Here is a 26,906-nt window from a genome sequence, read left to right on the forward strand (position 1 = left end):
GAGACACCATACCTATTAGAGCCTTCGGGCAGCTGAAGTGATCTAAGTAATTGATATGTCCTTCTTATACAGTATAAATGCACACCAGGCCCATACTTGAGAGAAGGTCACTCTGTGACCAGTCCTTTATTAGCCAGCACTGAAGTGATGAAGGTGGGTGGAGCTTCCCCTTTTATACCTGAAAGTCCAGGTTAGGAGTGTCTTCCACAAGTTCACCAGCTAGTGGTCAATGTTCTAATGGTATACAACTTAGGTCAGTTTATACATGGGTTACAATGACAGTTGAATACATGACATCACCTCTCCCCCCCCAAAGTCTTATTGGGATCACAGGTTAAGTCTCTCTGGTGGTTTACGCTCCCTTGTAGAGCGCCTGAGTTGGGGCTCCGGTTGTTGGCCGCTGGCCTGAGTGTATGCTGTTTGCGGTGCCTCAGGCTTGTCCAGACTGCCCACAGTGACTGGGTTCTCCTCCGCTTGTTTCCAGTGTTCGGTCACCTGTGATGGAGTGAACTCTACATCGTGTTCTTCTTCTGCTTCTTCTATGGGGTTGCTGAACCTCCTTTTTGTTTGATCCACGTGTTTGCGGCAGATTTGTCCATTGGTAAGTTTAACTACCAGAATCCTATTCCCCTCTTTGGCAATCACAGTGCCTGCGAGCCATTTCGGCCTTCAGCGTAGTTGAGGACAAAGACAGGGTCATTGACATCAATACACCGCGCCCTCGCATTCCCGTCATTGCGACTGGCGCCCGCTCTCAACAATTTCTTTCATGGTGGGTGTATAAGGGATAACCTGGTTTTAAGCGTCCTTTTCATTAGCAGCTCTGCGGGTGGGACCCCTGTGAGCGAGTGTGGTCGGGATCTGTAGGCCAACAGTAGGCGTGATAAGCGGCTTTGAAGAGAACCCCCTTGGATTCTGAGCATCCCCTGTTTGATAATCTGCATTGCTCGTTCCGCCTGGCCGTTTGAGGCCGGCTTGAATGGTGCCGTTCTGACATGGTTGATACCATTTCCTGCCATGAAGTCCTGGAATTCAATGCTTGTAAAGCACAGGCCATTGTCGCTGACCAAGACGTCCGGTAGACCATGGGCGGCGAACATTGCCCGTAGACTTTCTACCGTGGCAGAAGATGTGCTTGAATTGAGAATGTCACACTCTATCCATTTGGAGTAGGCGTCTATTACAACCAAAAACATTTTTCCCATGAAAGGACCTGCATAGTCCACATGGATGCGTGACCATGGCTTGGCGGACCAGGGGCTAAGGGGGGCTTCCCTGGACGCATTGCCCAGCTGGGCACACGTGTTGCACCTGCAAACACAAAGTTCCAGGCCTGCATCTATCCCTGGCCACCAAACGTGTGACCTGGCAATTGCCTTCATCATGACAATACCCGAGTGCTCATTGTGGACTTCTCTGATGAACATCTCTCTGCCCATCTGGGGCATAACTACTCGGTTTCCCCACAGTAGTTAATCGGCCTGAATCGACAGTTCATCCTTGCGTCTGTGAAATGGTTTGCATTCCTCAGGGCATGCCCCGTACGTGGCTGCCCAGTCTCCATTCAGGACACATTTCTTGACTAAAGACAGTAGCGGGTCTCTATTTGTCCAGACTTTGATCTGACGGGCTATCACGGGAGAGCCTTCGCTTTTGAAATCTTCAACAGCCATGACCATCTCAGCAGCATGCTCGGTTGCCCCCTCGGTGGTGGCTAGTGGGAGCCTGCTGAGTGCATCGGTGCAGTTTTCAGTGCCCGGTCTGTGCCAAATTGTATAGTCATAGGCGGCTAACGTGAGTGCCCACCTCTGTATGCGGGCCGGTGCATTTGTATTTATGGCCTTGTTGTCAGCCAAAAGGGACGTTAGGAGTTTGTGATCTGTCTCCAGCTCAAATTTCCTGCCAAACAGGTACTGGTGCATTTTTTTGTACTGCATATACACATGCAAGCGCTTCCTTTTCTATCATCCCATAGCCCCTTTCTGCCTGGGAAAGACTTCTGGAGGCATAAGCTACTGGCTGTAACTGATCATTGGCATTAACATGCTGCAACACACACCCGACCCCATAGGACAATGCATCGCATGTTAAAACAAGTTTCTTACATGGGTCATATAGCGTTAACAGATTGTTGGAGCATAACAAATTGCGTGCTCTATCAAAAGCCCTTTCCTAGCTGTCCCCCCAGACCCATCCGCAATCTTGTGTAGGAGCACGTGTAGCGGCTCTAACAGCGTGCTCAATTTGGGAAGAAAGTTACCAAAATAGTTCAGGAGCCCCAGGAACGAACACAGCTCCGTCGTGTTATGGGGTCTGGGTGCTCTCTGGATCGCTTCCGTTTTGGACGCAGTGGGTCTGATCCCGTCTGCTGCTACCCTCATCCCCAGGAATTCTATCTTTGGAGCTAGGAAGACGTACTTCGCCTTTTTCAGTCGCAGCCCTACCCGGTCCAGTCTGCGTAGCACCTCCTCCAGGTTGTGGAGGTGTTCTTCAGTATCGCAACCCGTGATGAGGATGTCGTCTTGAAAAACCACCGTCCTCGGAATCGACTTGAGGAGGCTTTCCATATTTCGTTGAAAGATCGCGGCGGCCGAGCGAATCCCGAACGGGCATCTGTTGTACTCAAACAATCCCTTGTGTATGTCGTGATGGTGGTCAGCTTCTTCGACTCACTCACCAGCTCCTGGGTCATGTAAGCTGAGGTCAGGTCCAATTTTGAAAAAAGTTTGCCACCGGATAGCGTCGCAAAGAGGTCCTCCGCTCTCGGTAGTGGGTACTGATCTTGGAGTGACACCCGATTGATGGTGGCCTTGTAATCACCACATATCCTGACCGACCCATCCGCCTTGAGCACTGGCACAATCGGGCTCGCCCAGTCACTGAATTCAACTAGCGAGATGATGCCTTCCCTCAGCAGGCGGTCCAATTCACCTTCTATCTTTTCCCGCATCACATACGGCACCGCTCTGGCCTTGTGGTATACTGGCCTGGCGTCCGGGTTTATGTGAATCACTACCTTGGTCCCCATGAAAGTGCCAATGCCGGGTTGAAATAATGAGTCAAATTTGTCCAGGACCTGTGAGCATGATATTCGCTCCACAGAAGAAATTGTATTGACATCACCCCATTTCCAGTTCATGACAGCAAGCCAACCCCTCCCCAGTAGTGTGGGACCGTCTCCCGGGACAATCCAGAATGGCAATCTGTTCTCCGAGTCTTTGTGGATCACGACTACCGTGGAGCTGCCTAGCACTGGAATGATCTCCTTTGTATATGTCTGTAGCTGTGCCTCAATCGGCAATAATTTTGGCCTCCTGGCCTTGGACGCCCACAACTTGTCGAACTGTTTGATACTCATCAGGGACTGGCTGGCCCCCATGTCTAGCTCCATTGATACTGAGATGCCATTGAGGAGCTCTTTCATCATTATCGGTGGCGTCCTGGTGTATGAACTGTATATGTGCTCCACATGAACTCGCTGGACTTTAGCTTCCAGCGAGTTCCCCCAGTGTTAATTTGGACTCATAGGGCTTACATCGGGCCCGTCCTCGAGTCGGAGAGAGGCGGGAGCAACGTGGTGAGGCCTATAAAAGGCCCAGCGGGTGTTCCACAGGCAGCGGCAGTCGGCGAGAGACGGGAGCAGCGTGGTGAGGCCTATAAAAGGCCCAGCGGGTGGTCCACAGGCAGTTGGCGAGAGGCGGGAGCAGCGTGGTGAGGCCTATAAAAGGCCCAGCGGTGTTGTTCCACAGGCAGTTAGCGAGAGGCGGGAGCAGCGTGGTGAGGCCTATAAAAGGCCCAGCGGTGTTGTTCCACAGGCAGTTAGCGAGAGGCGGGAGCAGCGTGGTGAGGCCTATAATTGACCCAGCTTGTGCAGCTCCAGCCGGGAGAAAAAGCAGAAAAGAAGTAGAAAGGAATCAAAAGATGACGTCACAGCCAAAGGGGTAATTGATTGGCTATGATTGGTAAGTAGTTTTTCTTTTTCTTTTTTATATCAGTAAGTAACCTGTAACAGTGTTGTCACCAATTTAAGTGTATCTAAGGGTTAAGTCATGGCAGGAGAGCTCAGTCACGTGATATGCTCCTCCTGTACCATGTGGGAACTCAGGGACACTTCCAGTGTCCCTGACGACTACATCTGCGGGAAGTGTATCCGCCTCCAGCTCCTGACGGACCGCGTTACGGAATTGGAGCTGAGTGTGGATTCACTCTGGAGCATCCACGATGCTGAAAATGACGTGAGTAGCACATGTAGCGAGTTGGTCTTACCGCAGGAGAAGGGTCCATAGCCAGCTAGGGAATAGAAGACCAGCAGGAAGAGTAGTGCAAGGAGGGTAGTGCAGGGATCCCCTATGGTCATCCCCCTGCAAAACAGATACACTGCTTTAAGTACTGTTGAGGGGGATGACTCATCAGGGGAGGGCAGCAGCAGCCAAGTTCATGGCACCGTGGCTGGCTCTGTTGCACAGGAGGGCAGGAAAAAGAGTGGGAGAGCGATAATGATAGGGGATTCAATTGTGAGGGGAATAGATAGGCGTTTCTGCGGCCGCAACCGAGACTCCAGGATGGTATGTTGCCTCCCTGGTGCAAGGGTCAAGGATGTCTCGGAGCGGGTGCAGGACATTCTAAAAAGGGAGGGAGAACAGCCAGTTGTCATGGTGCACATTGGTACCAACGACATAGATAAAAAAAGGGATGAGGTCCTTCGAAACGAATTTAAGGAGCTAGGAGCTAAATTAAAATGTAGGACCTCAAAAGTAGTAATCTCGGGATTGCTACCAGTGCCACGTGCTAGTCAGAGTAGGAATCGCAGGATAGCGCAGATGAATACGTGGCTTGAGCAGTGGTGCAGCAGGGAGGGATTCAAATTCCTGGGGCATTGGAACCGGTTCTGGGGGAGGTGGGACCAGTACAAACCGGACGGTCTGCACCTGGGCAGGACCGGAACCAATGTCTTAGGGGGAGTGTTTGCTAGTGCTGTTGGGGAGGAGTTAAACTAATATGGCAGGGGGATGGGAACCAATGCAGGGAGACAGAGGGAAACAAGAAGGAGACAGAAGCAAAAGACAGAAAGGAGATGAGGAAAAGTGGAGGGCAGAGAAACCCAAGGCAAAGAACAAAAAGGGCCACTGTACAGCAAAATTCTAAAAGGACAAAGGGTGTTAAAAAAACAAGCTTGAAGGCTTTGTGTCTTAATGCATGGAGTATCCGTAATAAGGTGGATGTTCCTATGGAGTGGAGGGTAGCCAATGTAACTCCACTTTTCAAAAAAAGGATGGAGAAAGAAAACAGGGAATTATAGACCGGTCAGCCTGACATCGGTAGTGGGTAAAATGATGGAATCAATTATTAAGGATGTCATAGCAGCGCATTTGGAAAGAGGTGACATGATAGGTCCAAGTCAGCATGGATTTGTGAAAGGGAAATCATGCTTGACAAATCTTCTGGAATTTTTTGAGGATGTTTCCAGTAGAGTGGACAAGGGGGAACCAGTTAATGTGGTATATTTGGACTTTGAGAACCAAGGTCCCACACAAAATATTAATGTGCAAAGTTAAAGCACATGGATTGGGGGTAGTATGCTGACATGGATTGAGAACTGGTTGTCAGACAGGAAGCAAAGAGTAGGAGTAAATGGGTACTTTTCAGAATGGCAGGCAGTGACTAGTAGGGTACCGCAAGGTTCTGTGCTGGGGCCCCAGCTGTTTACACTGTACATTAATGATTTAGACGAAGGGATTAAATGTAGTATCTCCAAATTTGCGAATGACACTAAGTTGGGTGGCAGTGTGAGCTGCGAGGAGGATGCTATGAGGCTGCAGAGTGACTTGGATAGGTTGAAGTATAATGTGGATAAATGTGAGGTTATCCACTTTGGTGGGAAAAACAGAGAGACAGACTATTATCTGAATGGTGACAGATTAGGAAAAGTGGAGGTGCAACGAGACCTGGGTGTCATGGTACATCAGTCATTGAAGGTTGGCATGCAGGTACAGCAGGCGGTTAAGAAAGCAAATGGCATGTTGGCCTTCATAGCGAGGGGATTTGAGTACAGGGGCAGGGAGGTGTTGCTACAGTTGTACAGGGCCTTGGTGAGGCCACACCTGGACAGTTTTGGTCTCCTAACTTGAGGAAGGACATTCTTGCTGTTGAGGGAGTGCAGCGAAGGTTCACCAGACTGATTCCCGGGATGGCGGGACTGACCTATCAAGAAAGACTGGATCAACTGGGCTTGTATTCACTGGAGTTCAGAAGAATGAGAGGGGACCTCATAGAAACGTTTAAAATTCTGATGGGTTCAGACAGGTTAGATGCAGGAAGAATGTTCCCAATGTTGGGGAAGTCCAGAACCAGGGGTCACAGTCTAAGGATAAGGGGTAAGCCATTTAGGACCGAGATGAGGAAAAACTTCTTCACCCAGCGAGTGGCGAACCTGTGGAATTCTCTACCACAGAAAGTTGTTGAGGCCAATTCACTAAATATATTCAAGAAGGAGTTAGATGAAGTCCTTACTACTAGGGGGATCAAGGGGTATGGCGAGAAAGCAGGAATGGGGTACTGAAGTTGCATGTTCAGCCATGAACTCATTGAATGGCGGTGCAGCTAGAAGGGCCGAATGGCCTACTCCTGCACCTATTTTCTATGTTTCTATGTCTATGTTTCTATGTCCTCTGCGTACATCAACCTGGCTGCAGGCTTCCTGCACATACACGCCAAGTGACCGTTGATGTTGCAATTTCTGCAGGTATATGGCTGATACCTGCAAGCTCTGGCTGGGTGTTTGCCTCCACACCTCCAACATGAGCCAGTGTTGGAAACAAAAGGTCCATTACCGGTCGATCATCTCTGACTGTCTCTGTAACTGTCCTTAAGCGCACCATTGACAGGTGTTGATGGCCCCGTTACTGGCCGCATTGTCCCTTGCGATGGCATGAATCACCGTTCAGCTAGCCATTGTCTCTGTTGAATTCCCCCTTTGGATTCGACTACATGCTCGGGCATGTCCGATTGCCCCTGTCTGCCTGGAGAACTGTGTGCCGCGTTAACAATGTTGACTCTCTGTCCATTTGCTGCATTTAAGCCAAGATTTTTGTCAAACATCATTCTGATCTCTTCCTCTCCTGAGATAAATGTCTGGGCCATCAAAGCCGCCTTTTCCAGGGTCAAGTCTTTGGTCTCAATCAGTTTCCTGAAAACTCCAGCGTGCCCGATGCCCTCAATAAAAAAAGTCTCGCAGCATCTCCACTCTGCAAGCATCCGGGAACTTACATAGGCTCGCCAGTCGCCGGAGGTCTGTCACGAAGTCTGGAACGCTTTGCCCTTCTCGCCGTCGGTGCATGTAAAACCGGTGTCTCGCCATGTGCATGCTGCTCGCCGGTTTAAAGTGTTCCCCGATCAACTTACTAAACTCTTCGAACGTCTTGTCCACCGGCTTCTCTGGCGCTAGAAGGTCCTTCATCAGGAAGTACGTCCTGGATCCACAAACCATCAGGAGATGAGCCCTGCGTTTGTTGGCTGAATCCTGTCCCAACCATTCCTTAGTGACGAAACTTTGCTGTAGTCTCTCAATAAAATCGTCCCAATCATTACCAACACAGTACCTCTCGTCTGTGCTGCTAGTGGCCATGCTCGCGTGGTTTAAATCCCAGTTTCTTGTCGCCAATGATATGTCCTTACTATGCAGTATAAATGCACTCGAGGCCCATACTTGAGAGAAGGTCACTCTGTGACCAGTCCTTTATTAGCCAGCACTGAAGTGATGAAGGTGGGTGGAGCATCCCCTTTTATACCTGAAAGTCCAGGTTAGGAGTGTCTCCCACAAGTTCACCACCTAGTGTACAACTTAGGTCAGTTTATACATGGATTACAATGTCAGTTGAATACTTGACAGTAATAAATGTCTTTTCATTCGTGCCTACACTTGTCCTTCCGATGCAGCAATAAATTCTGGCTAACTGTCAAAGCTTGTGGAGTACTTCAATATTTAATTATCGTGATAAAAATAATTAGTCCAGGTTATCCTTTGTTTATCAGGGTAACCTTCCAACCACGCTCAATTTTCTATTCTGTATCCTTAATTGCCTTCACAACTGGGAGTCTGTCACCGTTCTAATTAATAGAATCATAGAATGAGTGAAGGGGCAGTTGAGAATTCTCATTAAAGTGAGAGATTTTCAGTCACGTCTCACCCAAGAGTTAACTTTCCACAAGGATTTTACAGTGTCCCCAGTTGAGAACATCAGCAATAATACTGACTTTAGTGCAATAGAAATTCTTCTTCTTTAGAGTCAACTAATGACTAGTCTGTTCAATCTTCAGATATTTGTGAATACCAGTCTATTTCTCAGTCTATAACTCCTTTGTAGATTTATTAAAACTTTAAATTGAAATCCTAGAATTAAATCCCTCAATGACCTTGGACATTCCAACTTTAAACCTATTGGAAATATCTCTCAAGGTAGACCTGAACAATTCATTCCACAGTTTCCCCAGATTAAAGGAATTCAAGAAGTGTTTTTACTTTAGGTGAAATTGTCTTCTCAGTCAGTTAATGGTAATGTTTTGGTTGTCAACAACTCCCATGATCTTCTTCATCTTCCTTGTTCCGTGTTAATACAAGTGGCTCTCTTCATTCAATGGAGCCTCTACTTGATATAAAGAGATGTTACTATGGTGGCAGCAGACTCTCTGAAGACAATATGCTTCTTTGTCCATCTTATGCAATTTCTGTCCTTCTTAACGTTGAAGATAAATCTGCCTACCTGACCTGAGTCACAGTGCCTCATCGATTGTTTCATCTTTGCTCCACAGATGTGACTGGAATCCTCCTTCAAAGGAAAAATCAAAAGCTGAAAACGTAAGCACAAGGGCTAAACTCTCTTGCCATACAAATCTGATATGGCAATTCTCTGGCATGTAGTAGCTATGCATCCTGCTTCCTATTTGATTCCTCTTTGCTGCAGGAATCTACAAAGTGATCTTCTACCCTGCAGAAGATACAGTTCCAAACAGTCCTCACTGCTTTGAAGATCCGTCACCCTTATGTTGTATGTATATCATACTAGCTGTGAACTTGATTGCAGCTCAAAAATGTCTTCAAACTCTCCCTCGTTCTTAATGAGATGGCTCCAAGGAATGTTAGGGTGCTGTCCTTTGTAACTTACAAGACATGGAAATTGAAGAAGGAAAAACCTTGATTCAACTCTTCATATTTTCTAATGCGCATCAAGACACTTCCTTTCCTCCTACCCAACATCCCAAGAAGATCCTACTTCAGGTGCTATTGATCCATTGTTGGACATTACTTATCTCTACAAGAAAGACATATCTGTCTGTTCATGATGTCAAGATTCAGAAGTGATGGTAAGGCTACTGATTGTATTTCTCACTTGCTCACACTCTGTGGTCAATACATTAGTTGCAAAAGCTTTTTAGGATGTAAACTTCCCTACATGCCTTATACTACTCAATCTGACATTTCTACAAGGGAAATTTCAGCCTTGGATTTTGTTCCCTCTTTTGTGCCCTCTGTCATCCTTAAAGTCCTTATGCTTGTTATTTACAGTTGCTCTTGAACTTGCCATCAAGATGCCTTCACAATGCTGTGGCTTCCCTTACCTGTTTCTTCAGCTACAGTTGATCAAGATATATTGGTTGGGTTCTACAACATCACTTGCAGGGCATTTCTGATTGGAGCGTATCCGCCTTGCCAGACATCTTAGCTGAAACATCATCACGCTTCAAATCTTAGGAAATTGTCTGTTAACCAGGACTTTTGCAAGTGATTATTATAATCCTCATTGTTAGTCAATAGTTACAATAGCAAAAGTCTTGCTGATTGGGGAAAATTGCAGTCTCCTGCTCTCAACTAGATTATTTTCCCTCAAATGCTCAACTCTTTTGCCAGTAGATGCCTCTGGCTCTTCTGTGATCCACTGTCAATTTATAGGTTACACGTCAGCAGGAGTGAATCAGCCAGCAGAGTTGTCAGGCTGGGCGTGGATCTACTGATTATCTTGGTGGTCTTCAAGCCTGTCACTGTCTCTACAAGAGATCTATGCCAAAGGAGGACCTTGATTTTGGTGAAGTAGCAAAGGATGGGACATTCCAAATTTAAAACCTACTTATATCCTAGTCATTCACCACCATACTGTATAAGAAACTGAGCTTTACTATACATTTGTAGACACCTTTTCTCTTAAGTGCAATGGTGAATCACTGTTGCCAACCATCTTCCCACTTCACTTGTAGCACTTTACTGTTTAATCTTTGGCTTAGTGACATCCTCTTCTCTCTTATGTCTCCTACCAGGAAAGAGGTTCAATTGACTTGGGAAACATCTTTATCCTAAGCAAGATTTTAGAGACTAGGACAGGTAGACCTGCTGCTGTCTGGTGAAGCCTTCTGCTGAGCAAGACCCCTTCCTGCTGATTCCCAGTGGTTGACTCCTGCCTAACTTGGACTTAATTGTCTCTCTGGTCATTGTCTTCCATTTAGTACAGGTTAACATTGTTGATTGAATACCTTTCTTCCCAGTCAAGAAATGATGATAGTCAAGTATATGATAGTCAAGCAGGTTTGCAGTTTAAAGAAATATCTTGTTGTAGGCCTTGTCGCCCCTGCACCTATTTCCCATTTACCCTTCTCCTCAATCAGAATGGCAAATGGTAAAATATGAAAGATTTACCTTTTATACTTGCATTCAGAGCTTTGGATGTGAATATTATTTGACCTGATGTGAATGTGTCTCACACTGGATAGTACTACAATAATGGTTCGCACTACTTTTAAGTTAAAAAAAATTATAAATTAATCATAAAACTTGATTATTCTGTTATGTGATAGAAAATGTATTTAAAAGGATTCAGCATTTCAAATGTTCTGTTGAATCAAATCACATTTTCATGAATTGGTTCCAAATATTGGATTATTAATTTAGTAAAGCTCTTAGACAGAAGTGGGATGATGAACAACATGTAGTGCATGCTCAGTATTAAAGCCATTTTGTGTTGGACACCATTTTATGTCACAAGGATCAACTTTCTAGTTCCTCATAAACTTTTACAGCAATGCATAGTAGTGCCTTAATTTCAGTGCTTGCTACAATGTACTGCATTTGTTCCTTTGGGAAATGTGGATATTTACTGTATTTGGAAATATGTTTCACAAGAATAACATTTTAACTGCCTTTCTACATTTCAGCAATATGCATACTGACATGTAGAGTTACAGACATTTTAGAATTCTGAATACACTTGTAGTCCCTAGATGATTGAGGGTTTACTGTTCCGAGCAAGCAATTATATCCCTATTCTAATCATAGCTGTCCCATGACCAACCAAATAGGTAAAATACTGGAGCAATAAATTTGCTCTGTTTTAAAGTCATCAGACTGAGTGCGCGGTCAATATGCAGAAAATTCATTCAAACAATGATTTTGTGCTCAATCTTCTTTATTAAAAGCATCCTTGTTTAGAGACAGCCCAATGCCAATGCAAATGCATGTACTGACTTATGGTGGTGTAAACTGATAAGGGACAGATTAGACAACTCACTTCCCCATCCCCAATGTCAGTTACTGATCACTGTCAAGCATGAGTGGCTGGTCGAGAGAAAAGCAAAAATCAGGAGTCTACTTAGGATAATGTGATGCAGCCCAAGTGACTGATTACAGAACAGCTCCATATAATGGCCTCCATGGGGATAGAACAGTCACTTCAACAACAAAAAGAAACTCAAACACAAGCAGAATAATTCATGCTGCTGGATGGACCATTCACACTCTTCAAATCAATTTGCTGTCTTATAGTGCAGTAGTGAGGTACTTAACTCAGTATAAATTATAACGTCACAGATAAAGTTTCTTTTATTAATGACATTCTCTGGTTTACAATTCAGATCAACTATAACCTGGTTAAGGATTGACATGATGCAGGTGGTTATAATTTCAAATATAAATGTATGCTATTTATAAATCTGTTGGGCCAATCTCTTGAAGTACATTTAATCAAGGTGAACTGCTTTATTTTCAAAGCTGGTAGATGACTAAGACACGAGGGTGAAAAATAGGGCTCTGTAGCACCCGTTCTTTGGGCATTATGAGATCTCTTAAACTGTGAAAGTACCGTCCGCAACGTGTGCTCACCTCCATGGGAAGTGCGCCGGATGTCAGGGCCAAAATTGCCCACCGCCCGACCCGAATCGCACCTACCATTCGTGAAGTGTTCCGGCCGCCCCAATGCATGGAACAGCCAAACCGGAGAAATTCAGCACTTCGTGCTTTCTTTTGGAGTGGCCTCACCACGGGGGCGAAAGTGGGGGCAGGGCAAAGTGATCATCGCTGCAAGGAATCAGCGCCACACTGATGACGTCATCACTCTGACGCATCACAACGTCCTCCCTCATCAGTTAAAGGGGAGGGCTGCTGCAAGCTCTACAGCCACTTTAGTGGCAAACACTGGGCCGCCAGGCAGGGTTTCAGCTGGGCCAGTGGCCTGGCACCCAAGAGCGGGGTGCAAAGCTGCCTCTTGGCAGCCCGGCCGAAAGTGCAGCCATAATTGTCGGCCCCGATCTGGCAGTCGGTCGACCCAAAAAAAACTAACATGGCATCGCCGGCAGCGCTACCTCCTCTTTAAGGGCATCTATGCCGCCAGCCACAGAAAGGACACCGACAGCAAAAGCTGTCGGTGGCACCGACCGGTGACAGCACCACTCCCGTGGGGCAATTCCAGGAAAGGGGCAATTTCCCACGGGGCAATTTTGGGACGGGGTCGCCGCTGGTCGGTAAGGGGTCAGCGCGTGCACGCCGCGGAGAGAAAACAGGCAGAACGGTCCCCAACACTGCTCCAAATCTGAGGAAAGGCAATTTGTAAAATGGCGGCCCCCTCCGCAGAGACTCGCCAGCCATTCCGCACTGATCCATGGCTGCCACTTTCAGGTAGCTACGGGCCTTATAGAAAGGGGTCATTTCGGCTCCGCCATCTTTGTAAAGGCGCGCACACCTGACAAATGCTGGCAACATGCAGAGCAGGCAGATGGTGACGTCAATCAGTGTGCAACGCTGTTTGTTGCCAGCACTGCCGTTTGCGAGCTCCACGCTGCAGTCTACCCTCTCTCTTAACCTCGCACAGCTGAACACGACGTTAAACAGCGCTGTTAAAAGGGATCATTAACTACTTGCAGGTTAGTTGCTGGATTATTTCTTCTGGCTGTTGGGACAATGCGACATGTTTTCTGAGCTGTTCCATACTTGTCTAAACTTTCAGTAGTCTACAGCAAGTGGTCTGGCTGGTGCTGAAGTACATTTTTGGTGACTTAAAGGCTTGGGCAGAAACCAATTGCTTCCAGTTATGTGTGACCCAGTAAACTTTCCACGTGGCATTGAGCATTGACTGGGGTAATGAGCAGAGGTCATGCAGAGCAGAACAAGCTTCCAGAAGAGGGAGAAGGAGGAGGGGGAGGGCTCTCAGCAGGAGTCCATATCCGCATAGGGTCTTTAGGGAGCTCTTCTCTTACCTGAACTTCAACAATGACCAACACTTAAGACGTCTTTGCCTTTCTAAAGAGGTCTTGACTGAAATCTGCAACCTACTACAGCCACAACTCCAACCTCAGAGCAGGGCAAGGACTTTATTCCCTGCGGCTGTCAAGGTGACTGTGGCTTTGAACGTTAATGCGTCTGCCAGCTGTATTTGAATCACCATGGCAAATCAAAGGGTGGACAAAGGTTATCCACTCATGACATGGGCTCATGACTCCGGTCTGGAACCCATGCACATGTGCATAGCAGGAATACCATGAGAACCGTGCTGTCACAAGGATGTCATATAGCACGCCATTGGCATCCTCGAGCAAAACCTTTGCTACCTGGACCGCTCTGGAGAAGCCATGAAGGACTCAGCTGAGCATGTCTCAAGGTTTGTGGTGGTGTGCTGCACGCTGCACTACCTGGCCATTCTGAGGGAGCAGCCCTTGCCACCACCTATCAGGTGAGAAGCTGAGGAGCAGGAGCATGTGGAGGGGAAGGTGGAACAGGAGGAGAAGGAGGACGAGAAAGGCAGCCCCATTTTGCCAGGCATCAGCATGAACAAATGATGCATGGGCGATACCAGTAACCCCAACCCAAATTGCCCATTCTCTAACAGTCCCACACTCCTTACCTTTCCTCTGTCACTCGCCATCACATCACCCTCGTCCCCACAATGCAAAAATAAAACCCAAAACAAAATACACATTCCAATTCAAATTTATAAATTAAATCATGCCATAATGCATCCAAAAATAAACTAATCATCCTTAGACAATCCCTTAATGCCTTTTCCATGTGTACATGTGTATTTGCCTGTCCTAGTGCTTCTGCTATGTGCTTCCCCAGAGCTGCAGCATGTGTGTTGGAAGGCTGCTGGCCTTCAGTGGAGAAGACTGCAGATGACCTTGCAGGACAATCTCGAGCAGTTCTGGGCCAAGAAGGCCCAGCTTCAGACTGCACCACCTCGGCCTGGGCTGCAGCAGTCTGGGCTGGCTGGCTGACAGACAAGAGCAAGAGCAGACTTTAAGTGGCAGGAGTGGGAGCAGGAATGCTTTCATTTCTGAGTGGATAGCAGGTTCATACTCCAGGGACCCACTGCCACTCTCCCGGGGCAGCGCATCAGAAATCCTAAAGATGTGTTGGAGAACAGATTGCTGGAGTGCTATGATGCCCTGGAAGCCCCATTAAACACTGGTATCCAGAGCCATGATGGCAGCAGTCTGAGCTTTCACTGCAGCACTCAGACATTGGGTGGCTGCTGCTTGTGCTGCAATGGAAGCTGAGACATCAGCCATCAGACGCTGCATCATGGTTGGTTCCACAGATGTGTTGATGGAGATGGCTAGCCATTCCATGTCGGAAAGGGTGGGCTCCAAGCTCTGCGCAAACCACCGTGCCAAGTTGGTACTGGACTCCTCCATGCTCCTTGATATTGAACGCAGGCTTTCTGGCAGGCTTCCAAGTGCACCAAGCATTTTGGTGTTTACACCCATCAGCCTTCTTCTGTACCCTGACCCATCGAAGTCCTCATCGGAGTCCTCTGCAGCAGAACTAGTTTGTGACCTCATCCTCTGGCCAGTTGGCACCTGCGCTATCCTTTCCCCCAGTCTTGGCTCCTGCGCCCTTGTGCCTAGTGTTTCACCAAGTGCAGATCCTGCCGCTAACCTATCCTCGAAATTAGGCGCAGTGTCAGTATCTGAGCTGATGGCTGTGACTGTGAGATCGAGTGGCATTATACCTTCATCTTAACTTTCATCTTCCTCCTCCTCCAACTGACTGAGCAGCTTCCAGTTCTTGAGTATCTGAAATGAAAAAGGAACAAGGGTTGTGGTGAGGGGAGAGGAGAAAGTAAGAAGTGCTTACTTACAACATCTGTAGCTTTTCAGAAGAGATTGAGGGATGAGGGAGAAGTGGGATGAGGGAAGGAGGATTAGCTATGAGGATACTGTTGTGTATGGAGAAAGAGTCAGACTGAACACTGTGAACTCAAAGTAAAGTGTGACCTTAGTCTTTTATTGCAGGTCTCCAGAATGCCTCTCCAACCTGTGAGGCCTTCTTAAATACCTGTGCTCCCAAGGAATTATGGGATCCCTTGGGACTTCAGGGGATGAGCCCTCTGGTGGCTGTACAGAGTAAATACAAGTATACGTATATAACAATACTCTCCCCAAAGTCAATAGTGTAACTATTTACAATATGAGTCGATCTGGTGCCCTTCTTGGCCTGGTTGATCGTCTCGGTGTGAAAGCTGGTGTTGTTGAATCATTTGTTGGGCCCTCGCTGGGCTGCTGTGCAGCTGGCCTTGTTGGGCTGCCTGGAGTGTTGGGCCCTGCTGGGCTGCTGTGGATGATGGGTTCTGCTTCGTGGTCAACCGTGGTGCCGGTTGCCACTGGTGTGTATGTTGGGGGATCAAAAAAGGGAGGGTCCAAGGTGGGTTGCTCAGGATAGTCCGTGAATCTGAGTTTGATTTGGTCCAAGTGTTTCTGGTGAATGGGTCCATTTGAAAGTTTGACCCGAAACACCCTACTCCCCGCCTTGGCCACGACAGTGCCGGGAAGCCACTTGGGACCTTGTCCGTAATTTAATACAAATACAGGATCATTGATTCCAATCTCGCGTGACACATTTGCGCTATCATGGTATGCACTTTGCTCTCTACCTGTTCATGTAGGTCAGGGTGAACTAGCGAGAGCCTTGTCTTAAGTGCTCTTTTCATGAGCAGTTCAACAGGTGGGATCCCAGTGAGTGAGTGGGGTCTCGTGCAGTAGCTAAGCAGGACTCGGGATAGGCGAGTCTGCAGTGAACCTTCAGTTACCCTCTTCAAGCCTTGCTTGATGGTTTGCACTGCTCTCTCTGCCTGACTATTGGACGCTGGTTTAAACGCGGCAGATGTGACATGTTTGATCCCATTACGGGTCATGAATTCTTTCAACTCAGCACTGGTAAAACCTGGCCCGTTGTCACCAGGACATCGGGTAGGCCGTGCGTCACAAACATGGCCCACAGGCTTTCAACAGTGTCAGCGGACATGCTAGCCGACATTATCTCACATTCAATCCACTTGGAGTACGCGTCTACAACCACAAGGAACATTTTACCCAAGAACGGGCCTGCATACTCGACGTGTACCCTAGACCATGGTTTGGAGGGCCAAGACCATAAACTTAGTGGCACCTCCCTGGGTACATTGCTTAACTGCGAGCATGTATTACATCTGTGAACGCAGGACTCTAAATCCGCATCGATACCGGGCCACCACACGTGGGATCTGGCTATTGCTTTCATCATTACGATGCCTGGGTGGGTACTGTGGAGGCCATTGATGAAGCTGTCTCTGCCCTTCTTGGGGACCACTACTCGATTGCCCCACAGAAGGCAGTCTGCCTGTATAGGCATTTCATCTTTGCGCCACTGGAACGGCTTTATCTCTTCCTGCATTTCCACTGGGACACTGGACCAGCTCCCGTGAAGCACACAGCCTTTGACTAGAGATAATAAGGGGCCCTGGCTTGTCCAGGTTTTGATCTGCCGGGCAGTGACGGGTGATTGCTCACTCTCAAATGCTTCCATAACCATGGCTAGATCTGCGGGCTGTGCCATTTCCACCCCCGTGGTGGGCAATGGCAGCCTACTGAGAGCATTGGCGCAGTTTTCTGTGCCTGGCCTGTAGAGGATGGCGTAGTTGTATGCGGACAACGTGAGCGCCCATCTCTGGATGCGGGCTGATGTGTTGGTATTTATCCCTTTACTCTCGGACAACAGGGATATAAGTGGCTAATAGTCAGTTTCTAATTCGAATTTTAGCCCAACAGATATTGATGCATTTTCTTTACCCCATAGACACACGCTAATGCTTCTTTCTCAATCATGCTGTCGGCTCTCTCAGCCTTAGACAGACTCCTGGATGCATAAGCAACCGGTTATAGTTTCCCAAAATCATTAGTTTGTTGCAATACACACCCGATGCCATGTGATGATACATCACATTCTAGTACCAAACGCTTACATGGATCGTACAACACAAGCAATTTGTTTGCGCATAACAATTTTCTCGCTTTTACAAAGGCATTTTCTTGGCTTTTGCCTCAAACCCATTCATCCCCTTTTCGTAGTAAGACATGTAGTGGTTCTAACAGTGTGCTGAGACCCAGTAAGAAGTTACCAAAGTAGTTCAGGAACCCAGAAACGACCGCAGCTCCGTCACGTTCTGTGGCCTCAGTGCATTCTCGATTGCCTCCATCTTCACATTGGTGGGCCTGGTGCCCGTCCACTGCAATCCTCCTTCCCAGGAACTCCACTTCAGGTGCCAGGTTCGTGCGTTTTAACCTGAGCCCCACGCGGCTGAGTCGACTAAGAACCTCCTCCAGGTTCTGCAGATGCTCGACTGTGTTCCAACCTGTGACCAAGATGTCATCCTGGAAGACCACAGTGTGTGGGGCCGACTTCAGTAAACTTTCCATGTTTCTCTGGAATATCGTCGCCGCCGATCGGATTCCAAACGGGCATCTGTTATAAACAAAAAGACCTTTGTGCGTGTTAATGCAGGTGAGGGTCTTTGATGATTCCTCCAGTTCCTACGTCATGTAGGCTGAAGTCAGATCCAGCTTCGTGAACGTCGCTCCTCCCGCCAGCGTTGCAAAGAGGTCGTCGGTCTTTGGTAGTGGGTATGGGTCCTGCAGGGAGAAATGATTGATAGTTACTTTGTAATCGCCACAGATTCTGATGGTGCTGTCTCCCTTGAGGATTGGGACGATAGAACTGGCTGACTCGTTGAACTCGATCGGTGAAATGATGCCCTCTCTTTGCAGCTGGTCTAGCTCAATCTCTACCCTTTCTCTCATCATGTACGGTACTGCTCTCGCCTTGCGATGGATGGGCCACGTCCCCAAAATCAGGTGGATCTGCACTTTTGCTCTTTGGAATTTCCCGATGCCTGGTTCGAACAGCGAAGGAAATTTTTTAAGACCTGGGCACACGAAGTATTGTCAGCGGGCGATAATGCTCGGACGTCGTTCCAGTTCCAGTGTATCTTTCCCAGCCAGCTCCTGCCGAGCAGCGTGGGACTATCGCCTGGTACCACCCAGAATGGTAGCTTGTGCACCGCTCCATCGTAGGAGACCTTTACGGTAGCACTGCTGATTACAGGAATCAGTTGTAAGTTCTTAGTTTCATGCGAACTGGAGTTAAGACTGGCCTTGAGGCCTTGTTGCACCACAACCTTTTGAAAGTCTTTTTGCCCATGATGCACTGGCTCGCGCCCGTGTCCAGCTCCATTGATACTGGGAGTCCATTTAGTTCAACATTCAGCATTATCAGAGGACAATTCATGGTGAATGTGTGCACCCCATGTTCCTCTGCCTCCTCGATCTGAGGCTCTGGTTCGTCGTGATCCTCCATGGATCTGTCCTCCTCTGCAGCATGGTGGTTTGCAAGTTTAACAGGCTTTGCAGCTCGCCTGCACACTCGTTGGAGGTTTCCCATTGTTCCACAGCCCTTGCAGCGCCAACAAGGTGTTAATGGCCTTGCATTCATCACCCTTGATGATGGACTCTGAGACATCTGTGGACATGTAGCTGCAGGTATGTGTGACCTGCCCTGTACGTTACGATTCAAAAACTTCACTTTGTTCACAGTACTTGTAGCAGCACTTGTGTGCTGAGAGATTTGATTTGTATTGTCATGGTGGCAATGAACGCCTGGGCTATCACTATGGCCTTACTCAAGGTTGGGGTCTCTACAGTCAAAAGTTTTCTCAGTATGGTTTCGTGGCCAATGCCAAGAGCGAAAAAGTCTCTGAGCATGTGCTCCAAATGTCCTTCAAGTTCCCAATGTCCTGCAAGGCATCTTAGCTCGGCGACATAACTCACCACTTCCTGGCCTTCAGACCTTTTGTAGGTGTAGAACCAGTACCTCACCATCAGAACGCTTTCCTTCAGGTTCAAATGCTCTCGGACCAGTGTGCACAAATCGTTGTACGATTTCTCCGTGGGTATCGTTGTAGTGAACAGATTCTTCATGAGGCCATACGTTGGTGCCCCACAGACAATGAGGAGGATCGCCCTTCGTTTGGCAGTGCTCTCTTCCCCATCTAGCTCGTTGGCCACGAAGTATTGGTTGAGTCGTTCCACAAAAGTTTCCCAATCATCTCCCTCCGAGAATTTCTCCAGGATGCCCACTGTTCTCTGCATCTTTGGGTTCGCTATCTGTATCTCGTCGCCAGTTGCTGTGTATGGAGAAAGAGTCAGACTGAACACTGTGAGCTCAAAGTAAATTGTGACCTTAGTCTTTTATTGCAGGTCTCCAGAGTGCCTCTCCAACCTGTGAAGCCTCCTTAAATACCTGTGCTCCCAAGGGATTATGGGATCCCTTGGGACTCCAGGGGATGAGCCCTCTGGTGGCTGTACAGAGTAAATACAAGTATACATATATAACAGATACCCTCATCATCAACCGTTTCAACACCGCCAGTGGTCACGGCCTCATCAATGCCCCTTTCCATAATGGCCGGCACTGTCTCCTCCATGGGGTTTAAAACATGCAGTTGTGCCTCTCTGCTTCTGGTTAGTTGCTACTGCCACCTGTGTCATCTTCTCCTGCAGGAAAAAGGGTTGTGTTTCACTACATGTCCTATCAAGAAAGACTGGATCAACTGGGCTTGTATTCACTGGAGTTCAGAAGAATGAGAGGGGACCTCATAGAAACGTTTAAAATTCTGACGGGGTTAGACAGGTTAGATGCAGGAAGAATGTTCCCAATGTTGGGGAAGTCCAGAACCAGGGGACACAGTCTAAGGATAAGGGGTAAGCCATTTAGGACCGAGATGAGGAGAAACTTCTTCACCCAGAGAGTGGTGAACCTGTGGAATTCTCTACCACAGAAAGTTGTTGAGGCCAATTCACTAAATATATTCAAAAAGGAGTTAGATGAAGTCCTTACTCCTAGGGGGATCAAGGGGTATGGCGAGAAAGCAGGAATGGGGTACTGAAGTTGCATGTTCAGCCATGAACTCATTGAATGGTGGTGCAGGCTAGAAGGGCCGAATGGTCTACTCCTGCACCTATTTTCTATGTTTCTATGTTTCTAATATGTTTAGTTGATGTGGCTATCATGATTGAATAGCTGCCAGTGTATGCGAGCTATGAGTTGTGGGTGCAAGGCTTCCAACAGTGTGTGAGGATGAGGTAAAGCATATGAATGTTAGGTTTGAGTACTGATTGATAGAGATTGTTGGTAGATGGGAATGTCATGAATTGAGCAATGACTGAGCCTAGCGGTGCAGGTTATAAGATATGCCATTTGAAGATGAACTCATTGACCTTGGCAACTCGTGTGTGATCATTGAACCTCTTCCTGCATTGCATCTAGGTTCATGGGGCTACACTCCTGGCATTGACATCTGCTGCTATCTCTTTCCACTGCCTTCTGAGCATGTGTCTGGAGGGCCCCTGTCACCCCCTCCCCCCCCCGAGGATAAAGGACATCTCTCCTTCTTTCCATCTCTTCCACCAAGACCTCCAGTGCAGTGTCCAAAGACCTTGGTGCAGCTCTCTCCCATGGTCAGCCATTGTTGATTCTACCACAGCACAATATTCAGAGCTATCTCAGCACCACCACCAGCCACAATGCACCTCCCCTTTAAGAGGTGCAGACTGGCTTTTAATAGCGCTAGGCACTCGTGATATTGGGCCCTCTGCTGATGTATGCAGCCAATGAACAGCACAGATAGCACTGGCATGATAATCAGCAAGCCATACAAAGTTGTCATGTTGCCTGCATTGCAATTAACGGGCACAGGTTAATCAGGCATCGCGGTCCCTATGGTCATTTTCAGGGGTTATCCCCCCACCCCACCCCCCACCCCCGTTTCTTCATCATTGAATTACTTTTTTTGTGCTTCACACAACTCAAACATAAATAAAGACTTGTCTGTTCTAATTATCTGAGATTCTACACATGGCTACATCAGCTTTGCAGGGCAGAGGAATCCCAAAGAGCGATGTGTTTTTTTTTAACTATATAATGGACAACATGAATTGTAGAAGCAGAATAGATTGCTCAGTAGCCAACTAATGGCTAAGATCCTTCGCGAGAAAATATGAGTTGCACATAATATTTGAATTCTTCAAATCCTTCATTCATAACAGTACGATATCCTATAATCAACAAACAATAATTCTTGGATCCAGTAAGTTACTAAAGCCTCTTGTGTAAAAGATTTGTTTTAAACCTTTAGGCTATAGTATGTTTTTGTTGCCCTGTATATAACAAAATGGCTGTAATACTGAGCTTGCAGTACATGTTGTTCTTCATCCCACTTCTTTCTAAGAGCTTTACTAAATTAATAATCCAACATTTGGGATCAATTCATGAAAATATGATTTGATTCAACAGAGTATTTGAAATGCTGAACCCTTTTAAAACACATTTTCCATCACATAATAGAACAATTAAGTTTTATGATTAATTGGCCCAGAATTTGCGATGAGTAATAACAGTGAAAGAACAGCGGTACCCGGCAGTAACCCCAATGTTAGCTTGCCAGATTTGCAAAGACCGGGTGCTGAGAAGACCATCTCTTACCCCCCACCCTCTCCCCAGCACCCACCTAAGACCAGTAGGTGGGTATAATCATTCTCCCTGTGTCTGCAGTGAATTTTAATTCAGCTGTACCTGGTTTCTTTGGTAGGTTAGCAAGGACAGTATTTATTTATATTTAAATTTGACATAACTGATGAGTCAATTAGTAAAGAATTGTGTACTTCTAACTTTGCAGCCTGTGACAGGGTATATTTCCCCTGAACGGATATAATTAGATCTCAAGGGGTTTAAATCCCTCTGTGCACTATATTAACACAATAATTTAATATATTAGACAGGAAGTTAAAGCAAACACATTGATTAGTTTGCAGGAAAAAATAGTGCCTCGAGAAAATTTAAAAACCTAAAGATCAAAAAGACAAAAACTGATTATTTTATGGTGAATGTTGTTACAAAGCTGAGGGTTTCTGTATGCTGAGTGATACCTCTCAAATCTATAATTATCAATTCAGGTATTAATGTTGATCTATCGACTTTCATCTGAGACTTTTAACATCATAAAATTTATTAGCATTGAAATCTTAGAGCAACATTTAAAGATATAAAAGATTGTACCATAGGGTGAAATAATCCTTTAAAGTAAACATTTAATTCAGATGAAATCACACTATGCAATATGAGAATATAAATGCATGAACATATTGCCATGAAATTATTTTGTCCACTCTTTTAACAAAGGCCAAACCTCAGTGTGGTTTCACTCCAAACAGTATTACACTCAGCTCTTTGAGGAATGCTGTATGGGACCTGTGGTTTAAATAGAGCTCTTTGTACTGTAGGTGGTGGGAGAGCCCCACATTGTAGTAAATGTTCCACAAAGGCAGCAGTGGTGACAACATCCCACAGCCAGGTGAACAGGAAACAAAGACAACGATGGTTGAAATGGCAGGTTTGCCGATGGGAAAGTACATTGCCAATGTCTGAATGGAATTTCACAATGCTTTTTCCTAAATTGGCCAAAGATTTTGTTATCATGTTTTTTGCCTCTCCCAGGATCTTGCATGGCTGATGAGTTGGGGGAGGTGGTGGGAGGGGGGATCATGTGATATGGGTTTCATGGTGTGCAGATGTTGTATCATGGCAGTATAGCACAGACTCAGTAGACTAGTTGGTCTTTTCCTGTCCTTTGTTTTCACATGTTTGTAAGTGTAATGTTGTTGAAAAGCACAGTTCTAATCAAACAAAGAATTCCACTTTCTCAAAGTGCATTTCAATCACTCCTCTAAAATTATTGATTCACTGTGAGAATTTTCCCCAATCTCAATAATTTAGTGTTGAGCAGATTAAATATATTTAGTTTAGTGGCTAATTGAACCAGGAAGGAGCAAATGTGTTCCAGCAGTTTGATCATTTCCTCTAAAGTACGATTTTTGGTTAATTGCTTCCTGTTGTTTTTGCTCAGCTTAAATTGCTAAATTCAAAATTTAATGAACTATAGTAAAAAATATTTACATATCAGCTGTTGTCATTTACAGTTTGAGAAGTGTAGTAAGATGGTGTAGTAAGTACGTGTCCTTATTTACTTCACTGAGAGATTACTTTAGCTTTGAAAGCTCCGATACTAGTTGTCAAACCATTCGTTATTCTAGTTTCTTAGCTAAGAGTATTTGTATAAATTCTCCTAGTAATTATGTGCATATTTTAGTGCAAAGTACTAAAATATATTAATCTGTGAGGTTTTTGTTTTGTCGTCTGTTCTCAGTTCCCACTAATTGCTCTTTTTGCCTTACTGAGGTTTATAGTCGGGGATTAAATGATTTAATTAATCTACGAGCTGTGGTGGAATTCCAGCTACCATTACTAGACAGAGGTATCTATTAATATGTAGTTATAGTTTGTTTCTCAAAGCTATATGTTCAAGCTCTTTTTAATTTAATTGCAATCTGCGCGTTCTAATCAATTTCAGTCAGAACTGAGCATTGACTGGTTGAATAACGCTTTCATCTTTGCATAGTTTTTTTCTCACGCTGGTTTATATTGACAAGTTTTAACCAAAATTAAACTGGTGCCATGTTCAGCATAAGTATTATTGAACTTCGCATAATATAATGCCCTACATGTCTAAAAAGCTTGTTTATATTCAGAATGTTAACAGGCTGTGCAACGAATGGGCATTTAGGGGTGGAACCAGAGGGATGCCAATTATCTTGGAAGGATACCTCACCAAGAGTCAATATCTTCACCAAATAAAGGGAAGAAATAGGCAAGCGGTATGAAGCCCCTGAGTTAACAGTGATATGAAAGTTTCCCTCAATAACTAAATTTCAACAGGGCTGCTTAAGAAGGTCCGCAGGATATATATTTTCATAGATTAGGATTTGTAACAAGATTGGTTTTGTAGTTCATACAGTTAAAACAAAAATGCTTCATTGTTATACACAACAGAATACTCAAGAAATAAAAACAGAAGCTGCTGGAAACATTTAGTTGGTCAGGGAGAGTGGAGAGAGAAACAGAGTTAACGTTTCAGGTCGATGAACTTACATCAGAACTCAGAGTGGAATGCGATCTCCCTCCAATCTTTGTAAACTGAAAGGTGGATTCTCTCATCTCGTGTAAATGTGAGGCATCTGTTAGCTGGGCTGTTCTCTAATGCTGCTTAGATGGGGATCTTCTATTCTTCACTGGAGAGTGTATTTCTCCCTTCCACGCCTTAAGATAGTGGCTGATTATTTTTGCTTTAGTTGAATAACTTCAAATGGTATTTCTCAGCTTACTTGAAAAAGTGTCCTTAACATACATCTTATGTTATGGATAACAACATATCTTGTTCCTGTCACTAATTTTTCTTTTGCCTCTATGTATCAATTGATTCTGTCCCATACCAAATATGTTTTTAATTTCAAAACCAATATTGAAGCAGCAATAAAATACACTTCACAAAAGGGGCTTCACATAAGTGAACTCTTAAATTATGCAGTTCAGTGCTGTACAAGTGCTGTAGTTCTGGTGTAGGGGACCTGGAATTTGGGCGTAAGCCAGATATGCCAGAATTACATTTGTTCTAAAATACAGCAGCGCCAAATAATATTCCAGGGAACATTGCCTCAGAGTCTCCATGTGAGTATGATGCTCATCCAGCATTCTTTATAGAGCAGGTCCCCACATATCTGAGTCCACAGGCTCGGTAACTCAAAGGCTGTTTTGGGTGGACCCTCTGCTTCCTACTTTCAGATCTTGACTCCTGTGACACCGTGATGGTAATGAATGAATGAATGAAGGACGCCACACATATAAAGAGATAGCATGGAAGAGTCAAAGGGGGTAGACAGCTTCCCTTGGCTGTCCTGGTGAGGATGTTAAACTTTTTGTTGCATTGCAAAAGAGTCCTGGGGTCAAGGAGGTGATATTCACTTCCACAGTCACCACGCGAGACAAAATGCATATCACATTCTTGGGATGGTTGTTGGCCTCTGCCCCAAAACAAACTGTCCCCCTGTTCCATTATGAGGACATGGGGGTCTGGCACCCTGAAGTTTGCCATCCTTCTCATCCAAGTTGCCTGCCCCTGTCCTCCATTCCTCCATCCAGGCCTTTTCTATTCCCTCCCCTCTTCTATCTAGTCCATGTCCCTCTCCATCTCCCCCCCCCTCCCAATGACCCTCAGCATTTCTGAGGCATTATGGGATGTATATATACACAGCCTGCACAACTCTGGCTATTTAAATGGGCTGACCCCACAATATATAGGTGAGAGGCTCAAGTGAGGAACTTGCAGGAGCATGTGGCTAGACAGGAGCAGTGTACTTTGGGTGCACAGCTCTTGTTTAGTGCCCAGGTGATGGGGACAGTGGGGAGGACCAGCCCTTTATTGCCAATTCTTTATTATATTCTTGGACTGACTTCACTTTATAAATGTGAAGCTGGTTTGTCATTTGATACAGACCGTATCCTTTGCTATGTCCTGTGCCATAACTCATTGAACAATGCTGACTTTTATGTTAATTAGTTGGCAATAACAAAACTATTGAGGTTGCGCAGTGCTATATTAGTAAAGGGCATATTAACACAGTTGTATGAAATTCCTTTCAGTGCTATCACAATAAAGAATTGAATTCATCCCATGCCACCATCATTAAAATACCAGACAAATGAACTTCATACAAATATGTGAATGGGTTCAATACTAATACTGCACAGTGCAATTTCAACCTATATTTTCCTGTGGGTACACTTCAGCAAATAATATTTACATTTCAATCCAAGAGTAAAGTGTACACATACACAGGACAAGGGTGGATCTAAAGTTTTAAATGTGCTGATTCTGGTGTTTTGCTTTTCTCTGCCTTCAAATACACACTTAGCTGATTGCTAATTTTACCACCTAGAAATAAATTGCATTTATATATAAGCACCTTATCATCAGAAATGTCACAAAGCATTTCACATGTAATGAATTCCTTTGAAATATGGTCACTGTAGTTACGTAGCCAAATGTGGAAGAGTGATGTAAAGGTGATGAAGATAAGCTAAACACCCTGAACAAAACTACAAGTGAAAGAACAGGGGCAATGGCGTACCACCACTAATTCAGATGGGGAAAGGCTGACTTCTAAACCCTGGGTAACAAGAATTGTCTCGTTCAAATTCATTCTCTGATTACCCAAATTGGTCCATTTCAGAGTATTCATTATATTGGGCTATCTTTTATTTTAAATAATGTCAACACTGTCGCTGAGCAGAGGAATGGTATATTCTCCCTTGCATAATTGGCACGGTTCAGTGTCCTGCTACAAATTCCCCTGTCAGCACAGCAGTTTTTGAGTGAGTGCCTGGACCCACA

At 45.7% G+C, this 26,906-nt stretch overlaps 1 protein-coding gene across 1 annotated transcript in view; it reads left to right on the forward strand.

Moving 5' to 3' along the window:
• The window catches only part of sntg2 (syntrophin, gamma 2), a 403,287-nt gene that overhangs the window by 365,118 nt on the left and 11,263 nt on the right, over positions 1 to 26,906 (forward strand). The window lies entirely within an intron of this gene.

The sequence above is a fragment of the Pristiophorus japonicus genome, chromosome 7 (assembly GCF_044704955.1).
Source record: "Pristiophorus japonicus isolate sPriJap1 chromosome 7, sPriJap1.hap1, whole genome shotgun sequence".
Lineage (NCBI taxonomy): Eukaryota > Metazoa > Chordata > Chondrichthyes > Pristiophoridae > Pristiophorus > Pristiophorus japonicus.